The 25895-nt window shown below is 37.1% G+C and overlaps 1 protein-coding gene across 1 annotated transcript in view; it reads left to right on the forward strand.

Moving 5' to 3' along the window:
- ACC (acetyl-CoA carboxylase) overlaps nt 1-25895 on the forward strand; it is a 1393224-nt gene that overhangs the window by 644813 nt on the left and 722516 nt on the right. The gene's annotated exons all lie outside the window — the stretch shown is intronic.

The raw sequence follows: 25895 nt of genomic DNA on the forward strand, positions 1-25895 counted from the left end.
CGTTTGTATTTATATAAGTATTCATATGAAATCATATGTGAAATGCTATACTTGATTTCATTTGAATAAATGCTATATCAGACTTGTTGTAAATCCAGATAAAACTGAATTAAATGATTAACCAACCCTCGACACCGCAAGGTAAAAGAAGGAAAAGGAAGATGAGATGAGATTGTTATTGAGGACATCATTTGAGAAACAAGATTCATTGTGGGAAGACCATGACAACACAGTATCATATCACTCCTTAAACTCATTCACTGTTCATGTTCTCACTGCCATATCAGACACTGCATTTCATGATCCAAACACTCTCCATGCAAAAATGCCACTTTTCACCCTCTTTCTCATCACTTCCTTTTGTAACCTGCAGGAAAGTCCCTACTCCCACAGTGTTAACCCTGTAAATATTTCTCGTAAGTTTCAATGTCTCAGTCATATCATCTCTCCTTCTATGTACCAAACTTCATTCGCCCATCCATTCATCTGAAATCTACTGCACTCCCTAATGTTATCTTCCCCTTTGTATATGACACTCAAATTCCTCGCCCTTTATCAAGCTACACGTCTCTCTCTCTCTGTTGCAAGTCACTCACTTTTGGCACACCACTACTGTAGCTGATTATAATAATATCCACATCACCTAGTTCTTCCTATTTCCTGCATTTTATACAGAAATGCACTTTTAGCTTCTCCTAATTATGAATAATGCCAGCTACCATAATTTATAATTTATTTCGTTGTTATTTATTAATTTACTTATAATTTAGTTGGCCAATTCCATATCACCCAGCTCATCACCATTTAAGGATTTTTATTTTACATGGTATACTACAAGATTTAGAGAAAACAGCTGACACAATGAAAAAGGAAACGTTGGTCCTTGTTGTGGATCTAAATAGCAGAGCAGGAAATGATTGTCATACATACAAAAATATTTTGGGAAAATTTGGAGAAAAGAGCAAAGCTAATAATAATGGCAAATTCTCGTGGAAAGGCTTAGACGTTGGTTATGCATTTTCACTATATTATTTAAGGAAATTACAACGTACTGGGATATACATTCAAATAAATTTTAATATATTTCTATATTTCGGCAACGTCACGTTGCCATTTTCAAGAACTTAAGTACAAGACACTTGCACGCAGGCACAACAAAACAAAACAATAAGTGAGGAAGAAGTATGAAGCTATTATTTCTCCTAAAGTCCTGATGGTGCCCTCTAGCGGGCAATGTTGGTATTCTTGGGTGATTGGGCTGAAGGTCTTCTGATGTAGGTTTCGCAAATTTGAGGAAGTCTCATGCAGCCAAATTTGTTGAGGTTTGGATCGTTTCTTAGGGCTGAAGCTGATTCTATGAAAAGTCTTTCATATCTGTATTTGCTACGGTGTATTATCCTGGCTTTCTTCCACTGTATTCTATGGCAGGTATCCAGCACATGGTCAGCAAGACCAGAGTGACTGTATTGGTGAAACCGGATGTAGTCTTTGTGTTCTGAAATTCTGATATTTGCTGTCCTGCCTGTTTGGCCAAAGTAGGACAGCTTACAGCTGCAAGGGACCTGGTATACACCAGGTAGGTCTAGGGGGGAGGTTTGTCTTTAGTTGAGCGGATAAGGGATGCGAATTTTTTATATGGTTTGTAACAAGAAGTTATGTTTTTTTTAGGATTTTTGTGATTTTTTCCGAGGTGCCTTGGATATAGGGTATGGTGATGGATTTAGAGGAATCCTTGTTGTGAGGGGGGGGGGGGGTTTACTAGTTTCAATATTTTTGGGATTTTTTTTGGGGGGGGGGTTTACTAGTTTCAATATTTTTGGGATTTTTTTTGGGGGGGGGGGTAGCCATTGGCTGAGAAAGTGTTGAGAATGTGGTTTAGTTCTGTGGTTAGGGCATTGTCTTTCGAGCAAATAAGTTTAGCCCTGTTGTGTAGTGTCTTAATGACTCTATATTGTTGTGAGGGGAGGGTGGTGGATTGTTGATGAATGTATCTGCCTGTATGGGTGGGTTTTCTATATACTGGGAAAACCAAGGTTCCATCAGGATGGTGGGTGACTAGTGTGTCTAAGAAAGGAATGCAGTTGTTTTTTTCCTCTTCCAGTGTGAATTTGATTCTGGGGTGTTGGTTATTTAAGTGTGTTAGGAAGTAGAGGAGTGCATCGGAGCGATGTGGCCAAATAGCGAATACATCATCTACATAGCGAAGCCAAATGGTTGGTTTTAGTGGGGCAGAGTTTAAGGCTTTCTCTTCAAAAGTCTCCATATAAAAGTTGGCCAAGGGTGGGGAGAGTAGAGAACCCATGGCTGTCCCCTCTATTTGTTTGTATAATTTTCCTTGCCAAACAAAATAGCCTGAGTTCATTGTGAACTCAAATAGGGCTGTGTTATCGGGAGGAAATTTAGCTTGGATTAGCTCTAAGGATTCTTTGAGTGGGATATTTGTGAATAAGGAGGAGACATCAAAACTGACCATTAAGTCAGTGTGTTTGAGTGTAAGGTTTTCTATGCTGGCTTTGAAGTGGGCTGAGTTTTTTATGTATGAAGGTGTGTTGCCAGTATAGTGTGAGAGAGCTTTGGCCAAATGTTTAGCTAATTTGTATATGGGGGAATCAATACCATCCACTATGGGACGTAATGGCACATTTTCCTTGTGAATTTTTGGGAGTCCATAAATACAGGGGGATATGGAGTTATATGGTTTTAATTTGTAGGTGATTTCCACAGGTCAAGAAGTGACCTTCTTAAGGAGCCTGTGGAGTTTTCTAATTTGTGAGTTGGTGGGATTGTACTCGATAGGGAGGTAAGTGGCCCGATCTAACAATAGAGATTTCAGCTTACCTGTGTAATCTTTTTAGTTCAGCAATACTGTGGCATTCCCTTTGTCAGCTTTGGTGATTATTATTTTCTTGTTTTTCTTTAATTCTAGTAGAGATTTAATTTCTTTACTGGGCATGTTGGTTTTTGGTGGTTTAGCTTTGGTCAGAACACAAGCTACATCCAGTCTAATATCGTTGGCGACGTGGCTTGGAAGGTGTCGAATCCCGCGTTCAATCCATATCATGATATCCTCAGCAGGTATTCTTCTGGGCGCAATGGTGAAGTTGTGGCCATGTGCAAGGGCGTCAAGGGCTTCAGGTTTCACACTAAGTGACGACGGGTTAACTACCGTTTCGGTAGGAAGTTTCAGTTTCGAGATCGCGTCCTTTTTTAATTTTTCAAACTTTTTGATGTGTTGATCTCGTACTTTTTTAAATTCTTTCTCCACTGCAGTGCACAAGATGTCGCATAAAATAGACCAAATTTCGTGGCTTATGGTGCTTGAAAAGTCATCTTTTAGTGCCTGTATAGCTGAGTTAGCTTCACTCAGGAAACGGCGAGTGGCGGCAATTTGTTCTCTGAGTAAGGCTTGGCTGGCACGGTTATTAATACGAAGTGCCTTTTGCAAAGAGAAACGGTGCTTGAATTTCACACACTTAGGGATTACCTGGTTATCCCGGCAGCGCTTCAGGAAGGCGAGACGATTCAGTTGTCTTGATAACTTCAACTTCAATTTACCTTAATGGCGTGCTTTACGTGCGGTACCATCTCCGTGGATAATCGTAATTCTCGTGGAAAGGCTTAGACATTGGTTATGCATTTTCACTATATTATTTAAGGAAATTACAACGTACTGGGATATACATTCAAATAAATTTTAATGTATTTCTATATTTCGGCAACGTCACGTTGCCATTTTCAAGAACTTCATTACAAGACACGTGCACACAGTCACAACAAAACAATAAGTGAGGAAGAAGTATGAAGCTATTATTTCTCCTAAAGTCCTGATGATGCCCTCTAGCAGGCAATGTTGGTATTCTTGGGCGATTGGGGCTGAAGGTCTTCTGATGTAGGTTTCCCAAATTTGAGGAAGTCTCATGCAGCCAAATTTGTTGAGGTTTGGATCGTTTCTTAGGGCTGAAGCTGATTCTATGAAAAGTCTTTCATATCTGTATTTGCTACGGTGTATTATCCTGGCTTTCTTCCACCGTATTCTATGGCAGGTATCCAGCACATGGTCAGCAAGACCAGAGTGACTGTATTGGTGAAACCGGATGTAGTCTTTGTGTTCTGAAATTCTGATATTTGCTGTCCTGCCTGTTTGGCCAAAGTAGGACAGCTTACAGCTGCAAGGGACCTGGTATACACCAGGTAGGTCTAGGGGGGGGGGGGGGGTCTTTAGTTGAGCGGATAAGGGATGCCAATTTTTTATATGGTTTGTAACAAAAAATTAAGTTATGTTTTTTTAGGATTTTTGTGATTTTTTCCTAGGTGCCTCGGATATACGGTATGGTGATGGATTTAGAGTAATCCTTGTTGTGGGGGGGGGGGGGGGTAGCCATTGGCTGAGAAAGTGTTGAGAATGTGGTTTAGTTCTGTGGTTAGGGCATTGTCATTCGAGCAAATAAGTTTAGCCCTGTAGTGTAGTGTCTTAATGACTCCATATTGTTGTGAGGGGAGGGTGGTGGGATTGTTGGTGAATGTATCTGCATGTATATGAGCAGCTATCAGATGGGAATTGTAGACTAACAAACACAAACATTATTCAAGAAAAAATTAAAGCCTTTGAGAACAGGAATCAAACCTTGGAGATTCAGTGGCTAACTCTGAAGAAAACATTGATAGATTTAGCCAGAGAGGCATGTGGTGAGGTTGTCTGCAAGGATAGAAAATCAGAACTCCATGGTGGATACAGGAAGTTAAAGAGGCAGTGAATGAAAAGAAGAAAGCATATTAAATAAGTCAGATTGTGTTCTTAAAGAATATAGAGACAAATGTAAGAAAGCTAAACACTGTGTAAAACTGCATTTTTGAAAATTATGGCGACAACTACCATGTTTGAATAAAAACTTTAGTTTAATATCACTAAAATCTACGTTCGACGTTTTGACCTTTATGTCAAGGTCATCTTCTGGAGCATACAACTATACCCAGGAAACAAGCTATACTACAATCAAACTGGTTTGTTAAAGAATCTGACCAACCGCTACAACAATTGTTGGCCTGATCTCTGGTGAGAAGAAAAAAAAAAAAAGAATAGTAATAATAATAAAATAATAAATAAAATAAAACTATACATCAACGCTAGAGTCCTATTATTAGTGTTGTCTACTATATACATATATTGACATCATTCCAGCCAGTTGGTATGGAATGGTTTCTAATACTAGCTAAGGATTGGCTAGAGTCCTGACTTATGCTAGATCTTTCATATTAGGTAGGCTGAATGTGTGCCATCCAGATCCTTGGAATTTTCATGCCATCTTTGTTGTTGATATTTGGGTGGTTTATCAGGATTTTGAAATCCTGATAAACCACCCAAATTGTAGTATAGCTTGTAGTATAGTATAGTTTCCCGTGTATAGTTGTATGCTCCAGAAGATGACCTTGAAATAAAGGTCGAAACGTCAAATGTAGATTTTAGTGATATTAAACTAAAGTTTTTATTCAAACACGGTAGTTGTCTCCATAATTTTCAAAAATGCATTCGGATCACCATGCAAGCCTAAAAGAAAGGACTGTGTAAAACTAGCTAAACAAAAGTCATGGGAAGACTTTGGTAAGAACATAGAAAATAAATATAAAGAAGGTAGCAAGATATTTTGGAGGTTGTTGAAGATGCTCAGAAATGGAGGAAAGAGTGCTGTAAAAGGAATTAGAGATGATAAAGATGACATGAAAACTGGAGAAAAAGATATTCTTGAAGTATGGAGTAACTGCTTCAAAAAATTGCTAAATTAAACCAGCAGTGATAGCACAGTGGTAAAAAAACACTTAAGAGGCATCCAGTCAGGAACACATATCCATAGTTGAAGTAGAAAAAGCCATCAAAGGCCTGAAATGTGGAAATCAGGAGTAGATGATATTTGACCAGAAATGCTCAAGTATGGAGGTATAGAAGTCTTACAGTGGCTGCACCACATAGCTTAGAAAGACTGGACAGAGGGACGAATTTCAGTTGATTGGAGTAGAGCTCTCATAGTACCCATAAATAAAAAGGAAAATAAAACTAAATGTGAGAATTACAGAGGTATTTCTCTACTGAGTGTTCCTGGTAAGATTTATGCAAATATACTTGAGAAACGGTTGAGAAGGATTGTGGACAAAAAGCTTAGTGAAGAACAAGCTGGATTCAGGTCAAATAGGGGCTCTCAGGATCAGATCTTCACTTTACAACAAATAGTTGAGAAATCATGGGAATATAACAAAGATCTGTATTTAAGTTTTGTAGATCTAAAAAACGCATATGACAAGATGCCAGGAGAGAAGCTATTCAATATGCTACAGTTATATGTAGTGTGTGAATTAGGCAGTATATCAAGTAATACTTAGTCTTTATTTGAGATGTAAGTCAACAGTTAGAATTGAAGAAAGTATAGGAAGATGGATTAATTTTAAACATGGCATCAGACAAGGATGTACATTATCCCCTCCTTATGAAGGAAAATGGTATTAAACCTGATATCAGAATTGGAGATGTTGATGTCAGCTCTTTGCTTTATACGGATGATACTATACTTCCAAATAAATCTGCTACAAGTCTGCAAGTGCAAGATTCCCTGACTAAATTGATTAACTGTTGTAATACATATGGTATGAAGGTCAGCAATATGAAAATAGGCAGAAAACATATTGAAAATATCAATTGCATTGTGAATGGAGAACCTATAGAACAAGTAAAACATTTCAACTACTTGGCATGATTTTTTAGTGAAGATGGCAAATGAAATATGGAAATAGAATCAACAAAGCTGGTATGGTTGGAAGTCAACTGAATAAATTTATATGGAATAAGAGAGAAATTAGTCAAAACACTAAATTAGCTGTATACAAGGCAGTGTTCAAACCAATTTTAACTTATGGATCTGAGAGTGGGTTTAGAAGTAAAACACTTCACCAAATACTCAAGACCACAGATATGAGAGTCCTGAGAAAGATTATTGGCATGAACAGATGGCATCAATGGCAATATCATATTAAAAACGAGGTTATTAGGAAAGAACTTGAGATTGTTAGTATCCAGGAATGTGTTAGCAGAGCTAATCTCAGGTGGTATGGTCACTTAAACAGTATGAGAGAGGAAAGATTAGCAAAACAAGTGTTCTCTGCCAGGTTGGCAAGAAAAAAACCCAGAGGAAGTTCAAGATATAGGTGGATTGATACGATATAAAGTGCCTTAGAAGACAGAAGTATGTTGGAGTCTCGACAGGTATCAGACTTATTTGGAGGAAAATGGTATATAGGAAGATATCAATGATGAAAGCTTTTCATGTAGTGCTATCATGTCCTCTACATGGCAGGAATTTGATGTTAATGATGATACTACAAGATTTTGTTGCATGTGTGTTTCATTCCTGACTGCCAGGAAAGAAACACATTGCATCATTACTACTTATGATCTAATGGAATAACACTCCTGTACATTTAAAGGCAGTACTCTGAATCATAATAATAATTATTATTAAATTATTATTATGATTCGGGCCACCATGGAGTCAGAAGACTCATCATGGGAGGTCCTTCCTAGGAATCACTAAGTCTATCATACCACTCATACCATTTAAAAGTCTCAGTCATATCACCTCTCCTCCTTCTATTCACCAAACTCTGCAGTCCATTCCCTCAGCCGATCCTCATAACTAACATTGTAGAGTTCTGAAACCACCTTTATTATCTGGCTCTGTACCTTTTCCACAGTTAATTTATCCCCTTCAAATCCTGGGGACCATATTTAAGAACCATAGTCCAAGTGTGGTGTGATCAGTGCTTTCTACAATGGAATGGCAAGTCTTTTATTTCTGCAGGTCAGGTCCTTCTCAGTATTGCCGAAATCCTCTGGGTTATTACCGTCACTACCTTTGCAGTACACTCCCTGAATTTCAGCTTTTTATTTATCATTACCCCCCAGATCCCTTGCCTCTGCTTCCTTCGGTACTGTTCCTTCAACAGAGTATGCAGTCTCCCATTGATGTATCCCAAAATTCAAGACTTTCCATACTGTATTGCTGCATTAAACTAAAAACCCCATTTATTTATTTGCCTGTTTGTGCAGTTTATTCAAATCCTCTTGCAGGGCTGCCACCACTAATACTAATAACTCTTCCCAGCTTCACATCATCTGCAAACAACTGCAATCCATTGACAATGTCATTCACATGAAGGTTAAACAATACAGGTCTCAGTACTGAGTCCTGTGGGACCCCCACTTATAACCTTCTGCCTCCTTGATATTGTACCATTATACACAACTCTGTGATACCTATCAGATAGCCAATCCTGAATCCCGATGACTAACCTGGCATCTAATTCTATGTGCTAAAACTTAAATATCTGTTTATCATGTGGCACCCTGTCAAATGCTTTTGCAAAATCCAAAAAAATGGTAGAATGTGCCTCATCAACTGCTCTTGTCACATTATTATAAAAGGCAATCCTATTACTAAATCAAGAGTGCCCCTTAACAAATCCATGTTGACTCGCACAGATACCATTATGTCATCAGCCCAATGCTGTATATTGTCCCTCACTAATTTCTCCATGATCTTAACAACTACTGATGACACACAAACTGGTCTATAATATGACACTTCCAGTCTGCTACCACCCTCATGCAATGGTACTATCTTACCTTCCTTCCAATCCTTGAGTACCTTTCCCATAGCAAAACTTTCATTGAAAAGCCAGATCAAAAGAGCTGTCAGTTTTTTAGAACATTCTCTCAAAACCCGTGAGAAAATTCCATCCAGTACAATGGCTTTATTTGACATCCAGAGTACTCAGTATTTGAAACACACTCTCCTCTTGCACCTCTAAACTCTAGTATTAAAACCTAATTCTCTAGGATCTCCACTGTATCCTCTGCATCAGTCACTCTGTTCCCATTTTTATCCTACAATGTCATTTTTCCACAATCATTTCTCCTCCTACTGGCTACATAATTAAGAAATTCCCTAGGATTTTCTTTAGATCTTAGGGCCAATCTCTTTTCATATTCCAGCTTTGCCTTCTTTATAATACTAGTCTCTCTCATGGTCTGAGTCTTATATTTTTCATTCATCTGCTCTCTATCTCTCTCTCCTTATCTCTTCCATAACATCTTTTCAACCTGCAGTTTCTGTTTGTTATTGTTTGTCATTCCCTTTACACTAAATTGTGTCCTCTTCTTCACTTGTAGTATACAGCTTACTGTTGCTGCTAACAATCCTTCACAATTTCCCAAGCACTAATGATATCTCACTCTCCCAGTTCCTGCCTTCTTGGAATTTCTCCCAGTAAGTATCTAAGACTATTATAATCACCCACCTTATAATTCCACATATATTCCCTTCTCTTTGATAGTCCTGTATATCTATTCATTGTCCAAGTCAAAACCACATGGTCACTCTTCCAACTGGCGGAAGAGATTCCATCTTAGTTATAATCAGCTCTTATGATGCTATGACCAAATCCAAAACTCTTGAACCTCTTGTTCCTTCTATTACATTTTGCCTAAGACATTTATCCCTCAATAATTCTAGAAATTCCATTCCCTTATTACTACATGCATTTCCTCTTCCCCATTTATACGGCCATAGTTAAAATCTCCCGTTACAATCATTCTTCTTGCATTTGCCAAGCTCAACTGCCTAAATATCTCCTGCTTCTGACCCTCTGTGCTCCTTGGCTTGTAGCAACACCCCACTAAATATCCTGTCTTGCCTACTTCTACCTCACACCATATGCTTTCAAAACCATTAGTGTTACTGCCCTCCAAAGCCTCCACTGCGAGAGGAAATAAGTCATCACTTATCATAAGTAGTACTCCACCATTGCATTTTCCCTTCCTATTCTTTCAAAAAATGCTGTACCCTGCTACTTCTATTCCTGTTATGCCATCTTCCATCAACCACATCTCAGAGATTCCAATGCAGATATTATGTAAGGCCATAATATCTGCATTGCTACATTGCTCTCCCCAATTTTGCATCATCTGCGAACAACTGCATATAATCTGTTAAACCCATCTCAATATCATTAATATACAAATTGAACAACAATGGTCCTAAAACTTACTCCTGTAGCACACCACTAGTGACTTGCCTCTTTTGAGATACTGCAGTACGATACTGCATCCCCATGTACAACTTTCTGATCCCTATCTGACAGCCAGTTACTTATCCAACTCAGAAGTCCTTTATTCAGTCCCATCCATTTCAATTTATTTAACAGCTTGTCATGTGGCAGTCTAACAAAAACTTTTGCAAAATCTAAGTGTGCCACTGGATACAGATCTCCCTTATCCAAGATATTTTGTCACTTTCCATTATCTCCAACATTTCAACAGTTATGTTAAACCATGCACATGATCTTCCTATGATGAAAGTGTTGTATATCAAAAAAAAAAAAAAAAAATCAAAAGATACCAGTGGCCTATGCCTATTCTTGAGTTAAAGAAAGATGGCAGTCTTTCAAGATTTGTTTTAAAACAGTTGTAATTGCAAGTACTAGTCATGGCAAGCAGTTTTGGAAAAATTGAGAAAATTATTTCTGTCATTTCAATAGTTGATACAACCACTCATATAATCTTGCTATAATAATAGTGTTGTATGTCAAAAAATCAAAAGATACTAGTGACAGTAGCAGAAGCAAAAATAATGATGTTGAAAGCTAATATAATAATGAGAAAATAATGAATTAGATTATGATAATATAAATTATGCTTTGCAGCATGATGCTTCTGGAAAATCTAGTATAAGAAAAACTATAAATTAAAAATGCCAAGAAATTATATTCTTGGTGTCATCTGGGCTACTTGTATATAGAGGGCTAATGACTTCACACGAATCACCTTAGTATCCCATAATGCAATGCACATATCATTATGGACATGTGGAATCCAGACCAAGTGTGTCTACATTCACAACACATTCAGGCAATGCATTCCAATCACCAACCACTTTCCATGTAAAGAACTTTTCCCTCACTCCTCTGCTCACACCCTCCTTATACAGTTTCCAGGGATATCCTCTTGTTCCATCCTTCCCCTCCTCCCATTCTATGAAAAATCCTTTCCATGTCAACCTGATAATCCCTGACTAGCTTATGTTTCAATCAGATACCCATCCCTCCTCCTGTTCATGAGACTTTGCAGTTTACATTCTCTCAATCTGTCCTCATACTTCACATTCCAAAGACCACTGACCACTTTTGTGAATCTTCTCTGGACCCTTTCTAATATGTCCTCATAACATATCCTGCACAATAATCCATTTGAGGCATGATCAAGGCCTTCTACAGTGGCATCGTAACCTTTTTATTTCTGCATGTCTGTGTCCTCCATATCATTGCCAATTATCAGATGTGATGTCTTCACAACTTGTTCAATGTGGCCTCCAAATTTCAGGTCCCTAGTCCACCACCTCTGCCAGATATCTCATCTCCTGTACCGCCTTTAAAGTACCCCCCCCCCCCCAAGTGCATACTTTGCATCCCGTCGTTGCTTACCAAATTTCAAAACCTTACAATTTGAAACATTGAACTGACAGTTCTAATTACCTCCTCATTCATGCAAGCTATTCAAGTCCTTCTGTAAGGCCATTACATCTGATTGACTCTGCATTAGTCTCCCTAGTTTTGCATCATCTTCATATCACCAGTTAAACCGTCCCAATATCATTAACATACAAACTGAACAAAATTGGGGCAAAACTGACCCCTGCGGCTAGTGACATTCCTCTTTTGGGATGCTGCACCTCATATACAACTTTCTGATGTCTATCTGACTCAAAGATCTTACGATTCTGAAATGATAAAAGCACAAGCAAGAATGAAGCTGTGTGTTTTAAGTTAATAACAGAAGCATTGTTGCTAATATATTGTGGGATGAAGGTGAGTGACGACCTATTGCAGTTTCTGTATGGGCACCTCCACGACATAAATAACTTTGATAATTAAAATGTAAATGCTTCATTTTATAAATGATGTGAGCAATCATAAATTATAATGAATACCGAGGATTTAATTATAAACGTCAATTTAGTTTTTGCCTGAAAAACTTTAGTTACCGAAAAGCCCCGCATATATCTCGCGACACAATTTTTTAACTTTAATTTTGGGAAAAAAAACATGAGATTCGATTAAATTTCATGACATTCGAGTAAATATGGCATCTTAAAACTCTCTAAGGTTTTTCTTTGTCCTGATTTGTCAATTCCTACTTCTCACCAATCCCTACAACTCTAGATATAGAGATTGGCCTATAATTTGTTGCTACAGCCTTATCACCACTTTTATTCAGTGGAGCAATTTTTATACTGCATATATATGCACTTTTGTTGTCCTTACTAACGAATCCATCTTCTGGGCTTGTTCTTTATACTTTTTGTGTAACTGACTATTACTTTATTTATCTTGTACTGCTTCCAAAGTAACTTTTTCCAGATTTCATGCTTAAATCCCTCATTCAACCATTTTACACCTACCTTATTTAGACTTTTGACCTTCAGAATACATTCAGACATTGAAGCTGTTGTGTATTTCTTTGTCAGTTCCCAAGCAGCTTTTATTATTTCCTTACAACCCAGGTAATCACTTAAGGATCAATCTCTCACCAACTGGAGTAAAGTGGATAACCCCACTCACAATTACACCCTCTGATGAAATGAGAGATCTAAACCTCTCAATCCTTCTGTGGCCTCCTTTACATGATAATGGAATATATCTGTTTGATAATGGCATAGATTTTCAAAGAAAACTATACTTCAGTAGAAGAGTTAGAAACAGGAAACAGTATAAACAAAGAAATAGAAAATTATGATCTTTTAGAATAGCAGATCTGAAAACAGAGCTTGTTATTTTTATCAACATCAAAATCAAAACCATTTGAATCAAAGTATTTTCATCTTAAAGAAGTGGAATAAATTTATTCTTAAGTGACATATATGCTACTATTCTACCTAAAAATTCTATAGATGCATTAGTTAAATTAAGACCTATGTCAACCCAAAATTAAAGAAATCTTTGTTCGTTCGGCTTACTTGTTACTGAAAAGATACAAAATTTATGACTAAGCAACTTTTTTTTTTTTTTTTTTAAATCCTGAATCCTGTTTTAACAATAAATGTTGTTGTTATTTTTTTTTTACAGTATTTCTTTTATGTTAATATAAAACTAAGTGATTGTCAACATTCGTACAATGTTACCTATCTAGACCAATACCAGTATCATACTTTATATACGAGGGTGGTCTGAAACGTTCTTAGCCTCAACTATAGATGGCAACACTATCGGCAAGATTTTTTTTTTTTCTAAGTTGGTACATCAGTCATAAGCTTCCATGTGAAATTGCAAGTCATTCTATCAAGTAGTTTGTTTTATACAGCTGTCTGAAGCAAAAGTGTTGTCTGTATTCCTTGAAATGGATAAAATTGAGTATTGTGCAGTTATAAAATTCTTTGTAAAAGAAGATTTAACGCCAAAAGAAATTCATTAGAAGTTCATAAAAATTTATGGGCACTCTTCTCCTTTGTTTTTGACAATTAAGAAATGCTGCTGAGTTTAAACGTGGCCGTTCCAGCCTTTAAGATGATCTACTTGAAGGACGTCCAAAAAGTGTTACAACACCAGAAATCATTGATCAAGTGCATGATATGGCATTGGATGACCAGCGAGTCAAAGTGTGTGAAATTGCTAAGACTATACACATTTCAAAAGAATGTGTAGGATATATTTTGCATAAAGAATTGCAAATGAAAAAGCTTTGCACAAGATGGGTGCCGCACTTGCTCACAGCATATCAAAAACACACTCGCCCGAAAATCTCTGAACAGTGTTTGGAGCATTTTAACAAGAATAAAACTGATTTTGTGCATCGATTTATTACTATGGATGAGACTTGGATTCACCATTACACGCCAGAATTCAAACAGCAGTCAAAACAGTGAACAGAAGCCAGTTGTTCATCGCCAAAGAAGACAAAGTCGATTCTGTCAGCAGAAAGGTCATGGCATCGGTGTTTTGGCATGCTAAAGGCATTTTGTTTATTAATTATCTTGAAAAGGGTAAAACAATATCGGGGAATATTATTCGGATCTTTTAACCAGCCTAGACGAAAAAATTCGTGAGAAAAGACTCAGTTTACAGAAGAAGAAAAAAATCATTTTTCATCAGGACAATGCACCTGCCCACAAAGGTGTTTTGACAATGAGAAAATTAAGGTATCTGAACTATGAATTGTTGAAACATCCTCCCTATTTCCCAGATTTGGCTTCCTCTGGCTTCTATCTTTTCTCAAAACTAAAACTCTTCCTCGTTGGTCAGCATTTTTCTTCAAATCGAGAATGATTGCAGCTGTAGAGGGGTATTTTGCAGATCTTACTGAGAACCACTACAGGGATGGGATAATGGCGCTGGAGCATAGCTGGAATAAATGTATTAGTCTTAAGGGAGATTATGTTGAAAAATAAAAATAATTTTGAAATTATAAATTCATTTTTTCATTGTTAGGCCGAGAGCTTTTCAGACCACCCTCTTATATATATATATATATAGGAGGGTGGTCTGAATATATATAAAATATAATACTCAAACTTGATTATTATATTTTAATATCTAATACTAATTAAATCTTACTTTGCTAAAACATACAGTTCATTATTATAATGTTTTATGACTAAAATAAACACTAAAACTCTTATTTAAGAGAAATAATTAATGTGAAATCAGTAAAATAAAAGTTTCAGGGATTCTCGAGAATTTTCAGGAACTATTATTTCCCTTTCCCAGTTCCGAAACTATAAAAAAAATTCAGGAATTTAGAAACCCTAACTGAAATATTAACTATTTAATCAATTAAGTTATATATTATTTATAATTAAATATTAACCCTTGTGCATTACTGCAGTTCAGTTCACCTGCCTATTGGTTTCCAGAAGTTATTTATGGTAAAGACATTACTGGATTTATTTTTACTGTACTGACTCACAGTGCACTGAGAGCAGGAAAAATGTGATAATTTGCTCTACTTCTGATATTTCTGCTGGATTTTTATAATAGTCATTTTGGATCAGCCTACTCAGAACAGAAAATCACTCATCATGGAATAGATGAAAATCCATTTAAAATTGTAAATGATGTTTATAATGGAAGCAGTTGTAGCTGGATATAGAGAAGTGTACAGTTGATTGGCTGAATGTAGTCATAAAATACTAAATACATTTTGTAGCTTAGTTGGAGTACAAGTGCTTTACTGCTGATACTAGCTCCAGGAATAATCTCCCAGATTCAAAGTGGCATATGCATAACACCATAGTTTTCTAACATTTAGTCATTGTGGGTGGGGGAGAGGAGATGGTGTCCTAGTACAGACTTCTGGTGTTGTTGCCTTATATTGGTGTTATTTTTATTATAGTGGGAATACCATGCGCAGTCTTTGCAATGTTTGCAGTATGCCCTCTACACTTTAGTCTACTGTCAGTCACAGATCCTGAATCTCATCCACTTCGGTGTCATCCAAGTACATTGCCATCAATATAGTACATAGCCTCCTATTTCTGCACTGCAATTCATCACCTTGCACTTATTAATATTAAACTGTAATTTCAAAACAGACATCAAACACCTGTTTTGTTAACATTACTTCACCCATTCTATTTAAGTAGCCATATACCACCTTAGATTAGCTCTGTTCATACATTCTTCAATGCTAATGATCTCAAGTTCCTTTCTAATATTTTCATTTTTAATATGATTCTGTCATTGATGTCATCATTTGCTCCTCTAATCTTTCTAAGAAGTTTCATTTCTGTGGTCTCTAGTCTTTGATTAAGTGCATTATACTAAATATGAGACATTTTCTTTGGATTTTATTGGACCATGATTCTTTATAAATATATGTATATAATCATCTACCAGTTTTGCCAACTGGAGTCTGTCTAGCTTCTGGGATGAGAGTGGTTACACTAACATTAAATGCTACAACAGAAGAATGCAGTAACGACCTTAAAATCAGTTAAAAAAATTGAAAAGGACACGTGACATTAAGAGCATAAAGCGTGGAGACTTAATCATTGTTAGTAGATCTCGTTTTATAGTTTTTCACATAATTCAATTCTGCTAAACATAGTGAACTTATTAAGCTTTTCCAAATGTCTTTTAATATCATGCCTTGATTTCTATTGAGATTGTCTCCTGTTCAGAGTACCACTGCAGTTTCCTTCAAGTTTCAACATTTGAAATCTTCTTCAATGTATGCATGGAGCTGTTGTCCCAATCAATGGAATGGTTCGAAATTGAGAAATGATGGGCTAATCCTGGGGTGTCTGTTCTGTTGTTGTTGACATCTCTGATATGTTCTTTTTTTCGGATTTCTAGGCTTTGTGATGTTTGGCCTACATAATTCAGTCCACAGGAACATAGGATGTTGTATACTCCTGCGTATTTGTAGAAAGCGATGCTGTCCTTAGGAGATCTTAACATGTGCCGTCTAGTTAAAATAGATTTAAAGGCAACCCTGATGTTGAAAGACTTCATGATTTTTGCTATTTTGGTGGAGACTGAGCCTGCACAAAGTATGATGATGGACGAAGTCTTTCAACATAAGGGTTGCCTTTAAACCTATTTTTACTACACAGCACATGTTAAGATCTCCTAAGGACAGCGTTGCTTTCTACAAATACGCAGGAGTATACAACATCCTATGTTCCTGTGGACTGAATTATGTAGGCCAAACATCACAAAGCCTAGAATTCTGAAAAAAAAAGAACATATCAGAGATGTCAACAACAACAGAATAGACACCTCAGGATTAGCCCATCATTTCTCAATTTCGAACCATTCCATTGATTGGGACAACAGCTCCATGCATACATTGAAGAAGATTTCAAATGTTGAAACTTGAAGGAAACTGCAGTGGTACTCTGAACAGGAGACAATCTCAATAGAAATCAAGGCATGATATTAAAAGACATTTGGAAAAGCTTAATAAATTCACTATGAATTTATTATGCAGAACTGAATTACGCGAAAAAATATCAAAATACTCTATCAAAAGTCTTTGCAAAATCCAAGTACAGTCATACCCCGAAGTTATGCGATAGGTGGGACCAACAAAAATCGCAAGTCGAATTTGCATAACTCGGAGGTATAATTTTGCATGTAATTTATATATACAAACATACAAAATATTAGTTAATTGGGACAAAGGTTTACAAAAACACCTATTTTTTTTTAAGAAATATAATCATAATTGTAGTTTGTCATACATAAAAAAAATGAAAGTTATTTCGATGTCAATGGTTAAATAAAAAAACAAATAGATTTGTTTGACGGCATAATGTCTTTTTCTTGTCACGCAAAATTTCTTCATAGCAAGCTAATAATTTTTTTATTCCATAACCTTGTAGCTACAATTCGTTCCTCGTTAGAATCTAGGTCCTCCAAAATCTGTAAACCTTTCTTTTATGATTGTTCTTACTGTGGATTCCTGTAGATCGAACTTCTTTACTAACTCGCAAATTTTCATTCCGCCTTCAAAATCCTTAATAATGTTGAGTTTTGTTTCCATAGTCAATATTTTTCTTTTCTTGCTAGCCATAAAAGAATCGGACTAGCTTCCTTTGGACGACATTATTATTTTTTATGTGATAAAATTTTTATCAGGAACATAACATTAACACGTTCGTTGCCAACTACGAGTATACTCGTAGTGGGTAATCCTGCTTCACAAGCCAGCTACGAGTATACTCGTAGGACGCTTACCGCCGGGAACGAGATTATTGTAGTGACCTTGAAGAAGTGAAAATGCTTGGCTTGTGGGGCTAGCTTCAAAACTGTGTATTCTCATAGACCGTATATGCTCTGTACAAGCCAACTACGAGTATACTCGTAGGTCGTTTACCTCCGGTAACGAGATTATCGTACTGACCTTGAAGAAGTAAAACAGCTCGGCGTAGGGGAACAGACCATGAAAAAGTAGCGTGGCTGCGAACGTGTTAAACAATCGCAAGGTTTGTAGACTATAAAAATCGTGTATGAATGGAGACCGCGCGAAACACGTCAGTGCTTGTTCACAGCATGTGTGACACTGGCGAATGCGACTGGCATCGGAAAGATACGACTAGTGGTGAAGCGGGACGGGAATATGGACATATAAAAAACCCCATAACTCCGGATTCGCGTAAGTCGGGGTATGACTGTATATTACTGTGTATCTTTCTCCTCTGTCCAAGGAAGCAGTCACTTTATTGTAATAAGTAAGTAGATTACTAAAACATGACCTCCCTTTAGCAAATCCATGCTGTCCATCAAAGATAATACCATTGTTGTCAACTCAACTCTGGATCCTAGTTCTCACAAACTTCTCCAAGATCTTAACCACAAAAACACAGATAGGCCTATAGTTTGAAGCTTGTGTTCGATCGCCTTCTTTATGAAGTGGCACAATCTTGCCCTCCTTCCACTCCTTAGGAACTTGACCAAGTCACACAGCCTTATTTGCATCTAGTTTACTCAACTCCCCAAACACTTCTTGCTCACTTATAGTCAGTCTCTCCTCCCCCATCATCAACTGCTCTCAATCTTTCCATGAAGTCACATTCACAAGATTGAAAGATCTTTATGAACTGCTCATTAAGTATCTCCACCACACTTTCCTCAACAGCTGTCTTTATGCCATTTTCTCCAATCAATGTCATCCTTCCATAATCATTCTTTCTTTTGCTGGCCACATATCGAAAGAAATCCTTAGGATTCTTTTTGGCTTCATTAGCCAACTGCTGTTCATACCTCTCTTTAGACACCTTCACCAACCAACTCACCCTCCTTGCTTGGTCTTTGTAGACCTCATGGAATTGGCTATTTCCACTTCTCTTATGCTGCCTCCACAATGCCCTTTTTCTCTGTATCGCATGCTTAATCTCTTTATTCATCCATCTCATTTATTCATAAATGTATTCCAAGGGTGAGAAGGTTAAATAAGGAATACATTTAGACATTGCATCTACTAAACAGTTTTTGAAAATCCCCCAAGCTGCATTGTTCTCTTTTCCAGCTAACTCCTCATTCCACGCTAGACCAGCAAGGTGTCTCCTGAGCTCTTTATAATCCCCCCCCCCCTTGTAGTTCCACATATACTCTTTTCTCACAGAGGTCCTCGCACTGCTAGCAACCACCCAGGTAATCACCTCATGGTCACTCTCACCAATTGGTGGATGATTTGACACCTCATTTATAATTACATCCTCCGATGAGATGACCAAATCCAAGACCCTTAATCCTCGTGTGCCCTCTGTTAAATACTGTCTGAGGAAGTTATCCCTCAAAAACTCAAGAAACTCATTTTCTTTACTTCCAGTTGCTATCTCATCTTTCCAGTCTATATTGCCATAATTAAAATCACCCATAATGCTCACCCTTTTCTTATTTGCTTGGCTAATTTGACTATACATTTCACTATCACCACCATCCACATTACCTGGTCTATAACATATTTTTTAAGAAGCCTGAAATACTTTTCAAGGCAGGAGTCTTAAAAGGCATGGGAAAGACCAAAGAATGGCTTTTGGTTTTGAATTTACACTGAATTGCATATATGCCTGACATATGCTTTTTTGTTTTATGAAGGAGTTGGCTAGGATTGATAAGATTTTCAATGAATTGAACGCCCTATCTTAATAAATTCTGTACTGTACAGTACAGTACTGTACAGCTATTTATGCATAAATTTTCTCAGTGTTTTTCTTCTTCCTTTTCTCCTCTAGTATTTTTTTAAAGAGAATTCTTGTACCATTTTGTTACTAGCTTTATATGTATTAAATTGTGTGATGACTAACTGGTCATCATCAGTGCATCAGCATAATCACAAGGTGAAGCTAGAACAAATATATATCCTATTTACAGAGCTGATCCATGTGTTGGATATCACCTAGTGTGTGGTTACTGTGAAATAAGACAAAATCTCTTCTTGATTACCACCCACAAAAAAACAGCCCTCCCTCGTATTTACTAAGTTCAGTATGACTGACTCTGCTCATACTTTGGACCAACAAGATTGCTCTTTTGAAAAAATGCCTACAAGAACACCATTAACAACAATAAACCTGAAAAAATCTTGCTTTGCCCAGCATGGAGTGGACACTAACCATGTTAGTTTTTGAAAGTTTTCCATATGGTTATATTATAAAATAAAGATACCAAGAAATTATAAACTTGATTTAATCCTTTTCTAAGTGTAAGCAAGCAAACTTTGCGCCTGAAATATAATTAGGAGTAGGTCAACTCGTATATAGAAGCTACCAACTTCACATCACTTGCCTTAGTATGCAAAGCACATATCCTTACGGGTATGTATAATACTATGCATTATGGGAAGTCACTACCCAGACCAGTTTCGACCTTTATTGAGGTCTCCTCAGCGGGAGCCAGACCCAGAGGTGATACTAAGGTTGAAGTGATGCAGAAGTCATATTTTCATATATGAGTTGCCAAAATTTGTCACAACTACTTATTAAAATTCTCTGGATTAGGACAAGGGCAACTCGTTGCCCTTGTCCTGATTATATTTCAGGTGCAAACTTTGCTTGCTTACACTTGGAAAAGAATTAAACCAAGTATATAATTTCTTGTTATGTTTAATTTTCTGACTATGATATGTTATGGTTTAGTACTTGCCTTCTATGTCGGTACAGGTTTAGGTTTGAGCAATTACTTAAAGAGAGTGCTGAAGCACTTATAAATCACAATAATTGCAAGATTTTCCACATGGTTATACTATAAATTAAAGATACCAAGAAAGTATATACTTGGTTTAATCCCTTTCCAAGTGTAAGCAAACAAAGTTTGCACCTCAGACATAATCAGGACTAGAAGGATTAAACCAAGTATGTAATTTCCTGGTATCTTTAATTTATAGCATAACCATATGGGAAAAACTTCCATCTCTAATACGGAGAATTTTAATAATAAGGTGTGACACATTTTGGAAACTCTTATATGAAAATATGACTTCTGCATCACTTCAACCTTAGTGTCACCCCTGGGTCTGGCTCCCACTGATGAGACCTCAATAAAGTTCAAAACCAATCTGGGTAGTGACCCTTCCCCTACCCATAAGGATATGTGCCTTGCAATATGGGATACTAAGGCAAGTGATGTGTAGTCAGTAGCCTCTATATACGAGTTGCCCTTGTCCTGATTATATTTCAGGTGCAAACTTTGTTTGCTTACACTTGGAAAAGGATTAAACCAAGTATAGAATTTCTTGGTATCTTTAATTTACTGACTATGATATATTATGGTTAAGTACTCGCCTTCTATGTCGGTAGGTTTAGGTTTGAGCGGTTACTTAAAGAGACTGCTGAAGCACTTATAAATCAAAATAATTGTCTCTCTATTGACAAGATTTGGGTGAGTCTCATCCTAAGTGGAAAGCAATAATATATTTCCCCTTGCCATTCTAATTATTATTTTAAATTTTATTCAATGTAACGTGTCATTTCATTATCTTCTTCTTTCACTATGCATTATTCCTGCTTTCTATGCAGGGTCTGCATGTTACTTTGATGTGACTTCTTGTTAGTACCACCCCCAACCGACCTGTCACCTAGTCTGCCGCTGGGGGAGATATATTTTTGGCTGTAGAAACGTATGTTCACGGGCCGGTTTGCCTGCTTGAGAGATGAAAAATGCCAGATAAACTGGCGGAAAAAATTCTACTGCCTGCGCCCAAGACCAGCTAACTTGGCTATACCTGAGGAAGATCCTCACGTCTTCAACAGGAATCGAACCTGGGACACTCCTTCCCCAGGCATATGGTTGCGAAGCGCAAAGCCACTACACTAACCGCGAGGACAGTATCATTTCATTATCTAATTAAATTATATTTCAAACCACTTAATTTTAAATTTGGGCATTAATTATAATGTAATGTTAATCCTATGATTACAATAATATTTTTGGTTGAAGTATTTGCATTAATGAAATTATTATATTTTTGTGAATATGTGTGTCTAATAACATATTATGCCACAAGTGCCATTAAAAATAGAAGGTGTTATATTCAGGCAGTAATGATCAGAGAAAGGAAGGCGTTACAGTACTATTTAGAAATACATGCCAAGATAAGTTTCTTGAATAGAGCATTTTCCCAAAGAATGAATGTGGGCAAACATAAAAATGGGGAATTAGACAATAAAACTTATTTCTGTTGTTGTCTCCCAGAATGGTCTGGGGAAGAGGTAGAAAAACCTGCACCAATGTAAAAGGCAAGTACTAAACCATAACATATCATGGTCGGTGTCCACACCATGCTGAGCAAGGCCAGGTTTTTCAAGTTTATTGTTGTTAATGGTGTTCTTGTAGGAATTTTTTTAAGTCATTAGACAAGCCTGCTGACATAAAGAAAAAGTTGACCCTTTTTTGGAGATCTAATTATTTGTAGTGAGATATTATTATTACCCAAGATCCCATGGAGTCAAAGACTCATCTAGGAGGTCCTTTTATCAAACACACAGCTCATCATATGGTGCTTTAATACACTCAAATTCTCTGCAGACACCACACTCTCAGGCAAGGCATTCCTCACGACTCTGCATGAAAAAAAACCTGCTTCTCATTCCCCTACTCATACATCTCCCCTCCTTATACAGCTTCCATGGATGACCTCTGGTTCTCCCCTGTTCTTCCACTATTTTTTGTAGAACCTCTCCAGCATTGATCCTATAACAACCCCTTAATAACTTATAGGTGTGAATTATATCTCCCCTCCTCCTCCTGTCCACCAGACTCTGCAAGTTTCACTCAATCTTTCCTCATACTCAATGTTTCAGAGGTTAGAAACTACCTTAGTCAGTCACCTCTGGACCCTCTCCAACATCTCCTCATCCTTCTGAAAACCAGGTGACCAAATCTGGCCACAATAGTCCATGTGCGGGCTAATCAAAGCCTTATACAATGGAACAAGAATCTCCCTACTTGTACACGTCAGTATCCTCCGCATCATTCCCAAAAGCCTTTGTATTATCTGCACAATTTTGGCTATGTGTCCTCTAAATTTCACATCCTTATCCACTATCACCCCAATATCTCTTATTTCCTCCACCTCCAACAATATATCCTCACCAAGCATAAATTCTGCATCCCATTTTTGTTTTCCAAATTTTAAAACCTTACATTTTGCAACATTGAACTCACATCCTCATTCCCGTGCCCAATCACTCAATTTATTCGAGCTTCTTGTAATCTACAACATCTTCTCTACTCTTCATGGTTCCTCCCAACTTTGCATCATCTGCAAACAACTGAATATCTCATCCAAATCTTCACCAATATCGTTAATATACAAGTTATACAGTAATGGCCCTAAAACAGACCCCTGAGGCACTCCACTAGTGACTTTCATTTTCCTGGATATCGCTCCCCCATACACAACTTGTTGATACCTATCAGATAGCCAGTCTCCAATCCAATGCACTAATCTAATATCCAATCCCATCCACTCCAGTTTGACTATCAACTTATCATGTGGTAAGCTATCAAAATCCTTTGCAAAATCTAAGTATATTACTGTGTATCCTTCTCCTCTGTCCATGGAAGCATTCACTTTAATGTAATAAGTAAGTAGATTACTAAAAGATGACCTCCCTTTAGCAAATCCATGCTGTCCATCAAAGATAATACCATTGCCATTGTTAACCCAATTCTGGATCCTAGTTCTCACAAGCTTCTCCAACAACTTAACTACAACACCTGACACACATATAGTTTGATGCTTGAGTTCTATCACATCCTTTATGAAGTGGCACAAACTTGCTCTCCTTCCACTCCTCAGGAATTTGACCGAGTGCAAGACTCGTATTAAAAAAATATGTCAATGCCGACGTCAACTCCCTGGGATATTTCTTCAGAATACGTAGTGATATATTTTCAAGTCCCACAGCCTTATTTACGTCTAGTTTGCTCACCATACACTCTTGCTCACTTACAGGTGTTTGCTGGCGATGAAAGCTGGGTAGGGTAATAGCTAATCAAGGTGATGTAGATAGTTTGCAGATGATTTGAATAAGCTGACAATATTGACAAATCATAATGGAAGTTGTGATTTAAGGTTTAAAAGTGAAATGTTATGCATTTTTGATACAGTGATTACAAGCCCTTTATCAAATCCCTTATATGCTCTATGTTTAGGACACAAGTATAAGAGAGGATTTGAAGGGATCACCACTTAGTTTTCAGTAGAATAAAACTCATACTGAAAAGAGAAATATGGTCTGGGGTTTGGTCTTTCAACATTTTTTAAAAATTACTCAAAGTTAGCAGCTTTCTGAGGTGAACTTTCAGTTCAAATATTCAAGATTTAATCCAGATTGAAATTTTTCAAAAAATCCAAAATATGCAAAGGAACTGGCAGTGCCTTAGACTAGACTGTTTAACATAAGTTTGAGATCTAACAAAGTTCCAAGAGAAGGAGAGCAAAAAAAAATCCTTTGCTTAAAGGAGGATCTAATTCTGTGGTAGCAAATTATAGACCAATCAGTCTTTCAGGAGTGGTGGTAAAAGTACTGGAAAAGTTGGTCAAAAAGCAATTCGTGATTCATGAATGGGTGGATAAGAATATGTTATTCTACAAGAGTGGTCTGAAAAGTTCTCGGCCTAACAATGAAAAAACGAATTTATCATTTCAAAATTAATTTTCAACATAATCTTCCTTAACTCTAATACATTTATTCGAGCGATGCTCCAGTACCATTATCCCTGTTGTGGTTTTTAATAAGATCTGCAAAATACCCCTCTACAGCTGCAATCACCTCTTGATTCGAAGAAAAATGCTGACCATCAAGGAAGAGTTTTAGTTTTGGGAAGAGATAGAAGTCAGAAGGTGCCAAATCTTGGGAATAGGGTGGATGATCCAACAATTCATAGTGCAGATCCCTTAATTTTCCCATTGCCAAAACACCTTTGTGGGTAGGTTCATTGTTCTGATGAAAGATGATTTTTTACTTCTGCATACCAGGTCTTTTCTCACAAATTTTTTCTTCTAGTCTGGTTAAAAGATCGGAATAATATTCCCCGGTTATTGCTTTATTACCCTTTTCAAGATAATTAATAAACAAAATGCCTTTAGCATCCCAAAACACCAATGCCATGACTGTTCCTTTGGCACTTAACAACCGCCTTCTGTCCACTGTTTTGACTGCTGTTTGGATTCTGGTGTGTAATGGTGAATCCAAGTCTCATTATAGTAATAAATCGACACACAAAATCAGTTTTATTCTTATTAAAATGCTCCAATCGCTGTTCAGAGATTTTCAAGCGAGTGTGTTTTCGATCTGCTCTAAGTGAGTTTCAGGGAAGATTGGATTTGTATAAGAGGGATGGCTTACTCCTGAATGCATTTGGTATCAGGAATCTAGATAAACTAATAACTGGTATGAGACCTAACAGAGAGAGTCAGTGAAACTAAATTATAAAGGGAGGAATGGTGTGAATGTGAGTGTAAGAGCGACAATTTTATATATCTGTGTTAATGATGGGAATGGTCTTTGTCATTGTAATGTTGATGAGGAGAGAACAATTTCGGGTTTGTGTTCATCCAGTTGAGACCCATCATATGTGTGCAAAGATGTCTACATATGTAAGGCATTAGAGAATAATAGAGATCTGTTAAATCAAAGTTGTCTAACTGTGTCAGGCAGACTGCAGACAATGCAATACAAAAGAACAAATAGGTAGATTATGATGTTCTTTACACGAATCCTAGGCGTATCAGAAACAAAGAGATAGGGTTTGTTGCCTTAGATTGTTGTGACCTCATATTGTAGGTATTAGTGAGACCTGGCTATCAGAATCAGACCTACTAACTGGTATTGAGTGTCAAAGGTACA

The sequence above is a fragment of the Typopeltis vanoorti genome, chromosome 18, assembly GCF_054136105.1.
Source record: "Typopeltis vanoorti isolate ZY-2024b chromosome 18, IOZ_Tvanoo_1.0, whole genome shotgun sequence".
In the NCBI taxonomy this organism is placed as follows: Eukaryota; Metazoa; Arthropoda; class Arachnida; order Uropygi; family Thelyphonidae; genus Typopeltis; species Typopeltis vanoorti.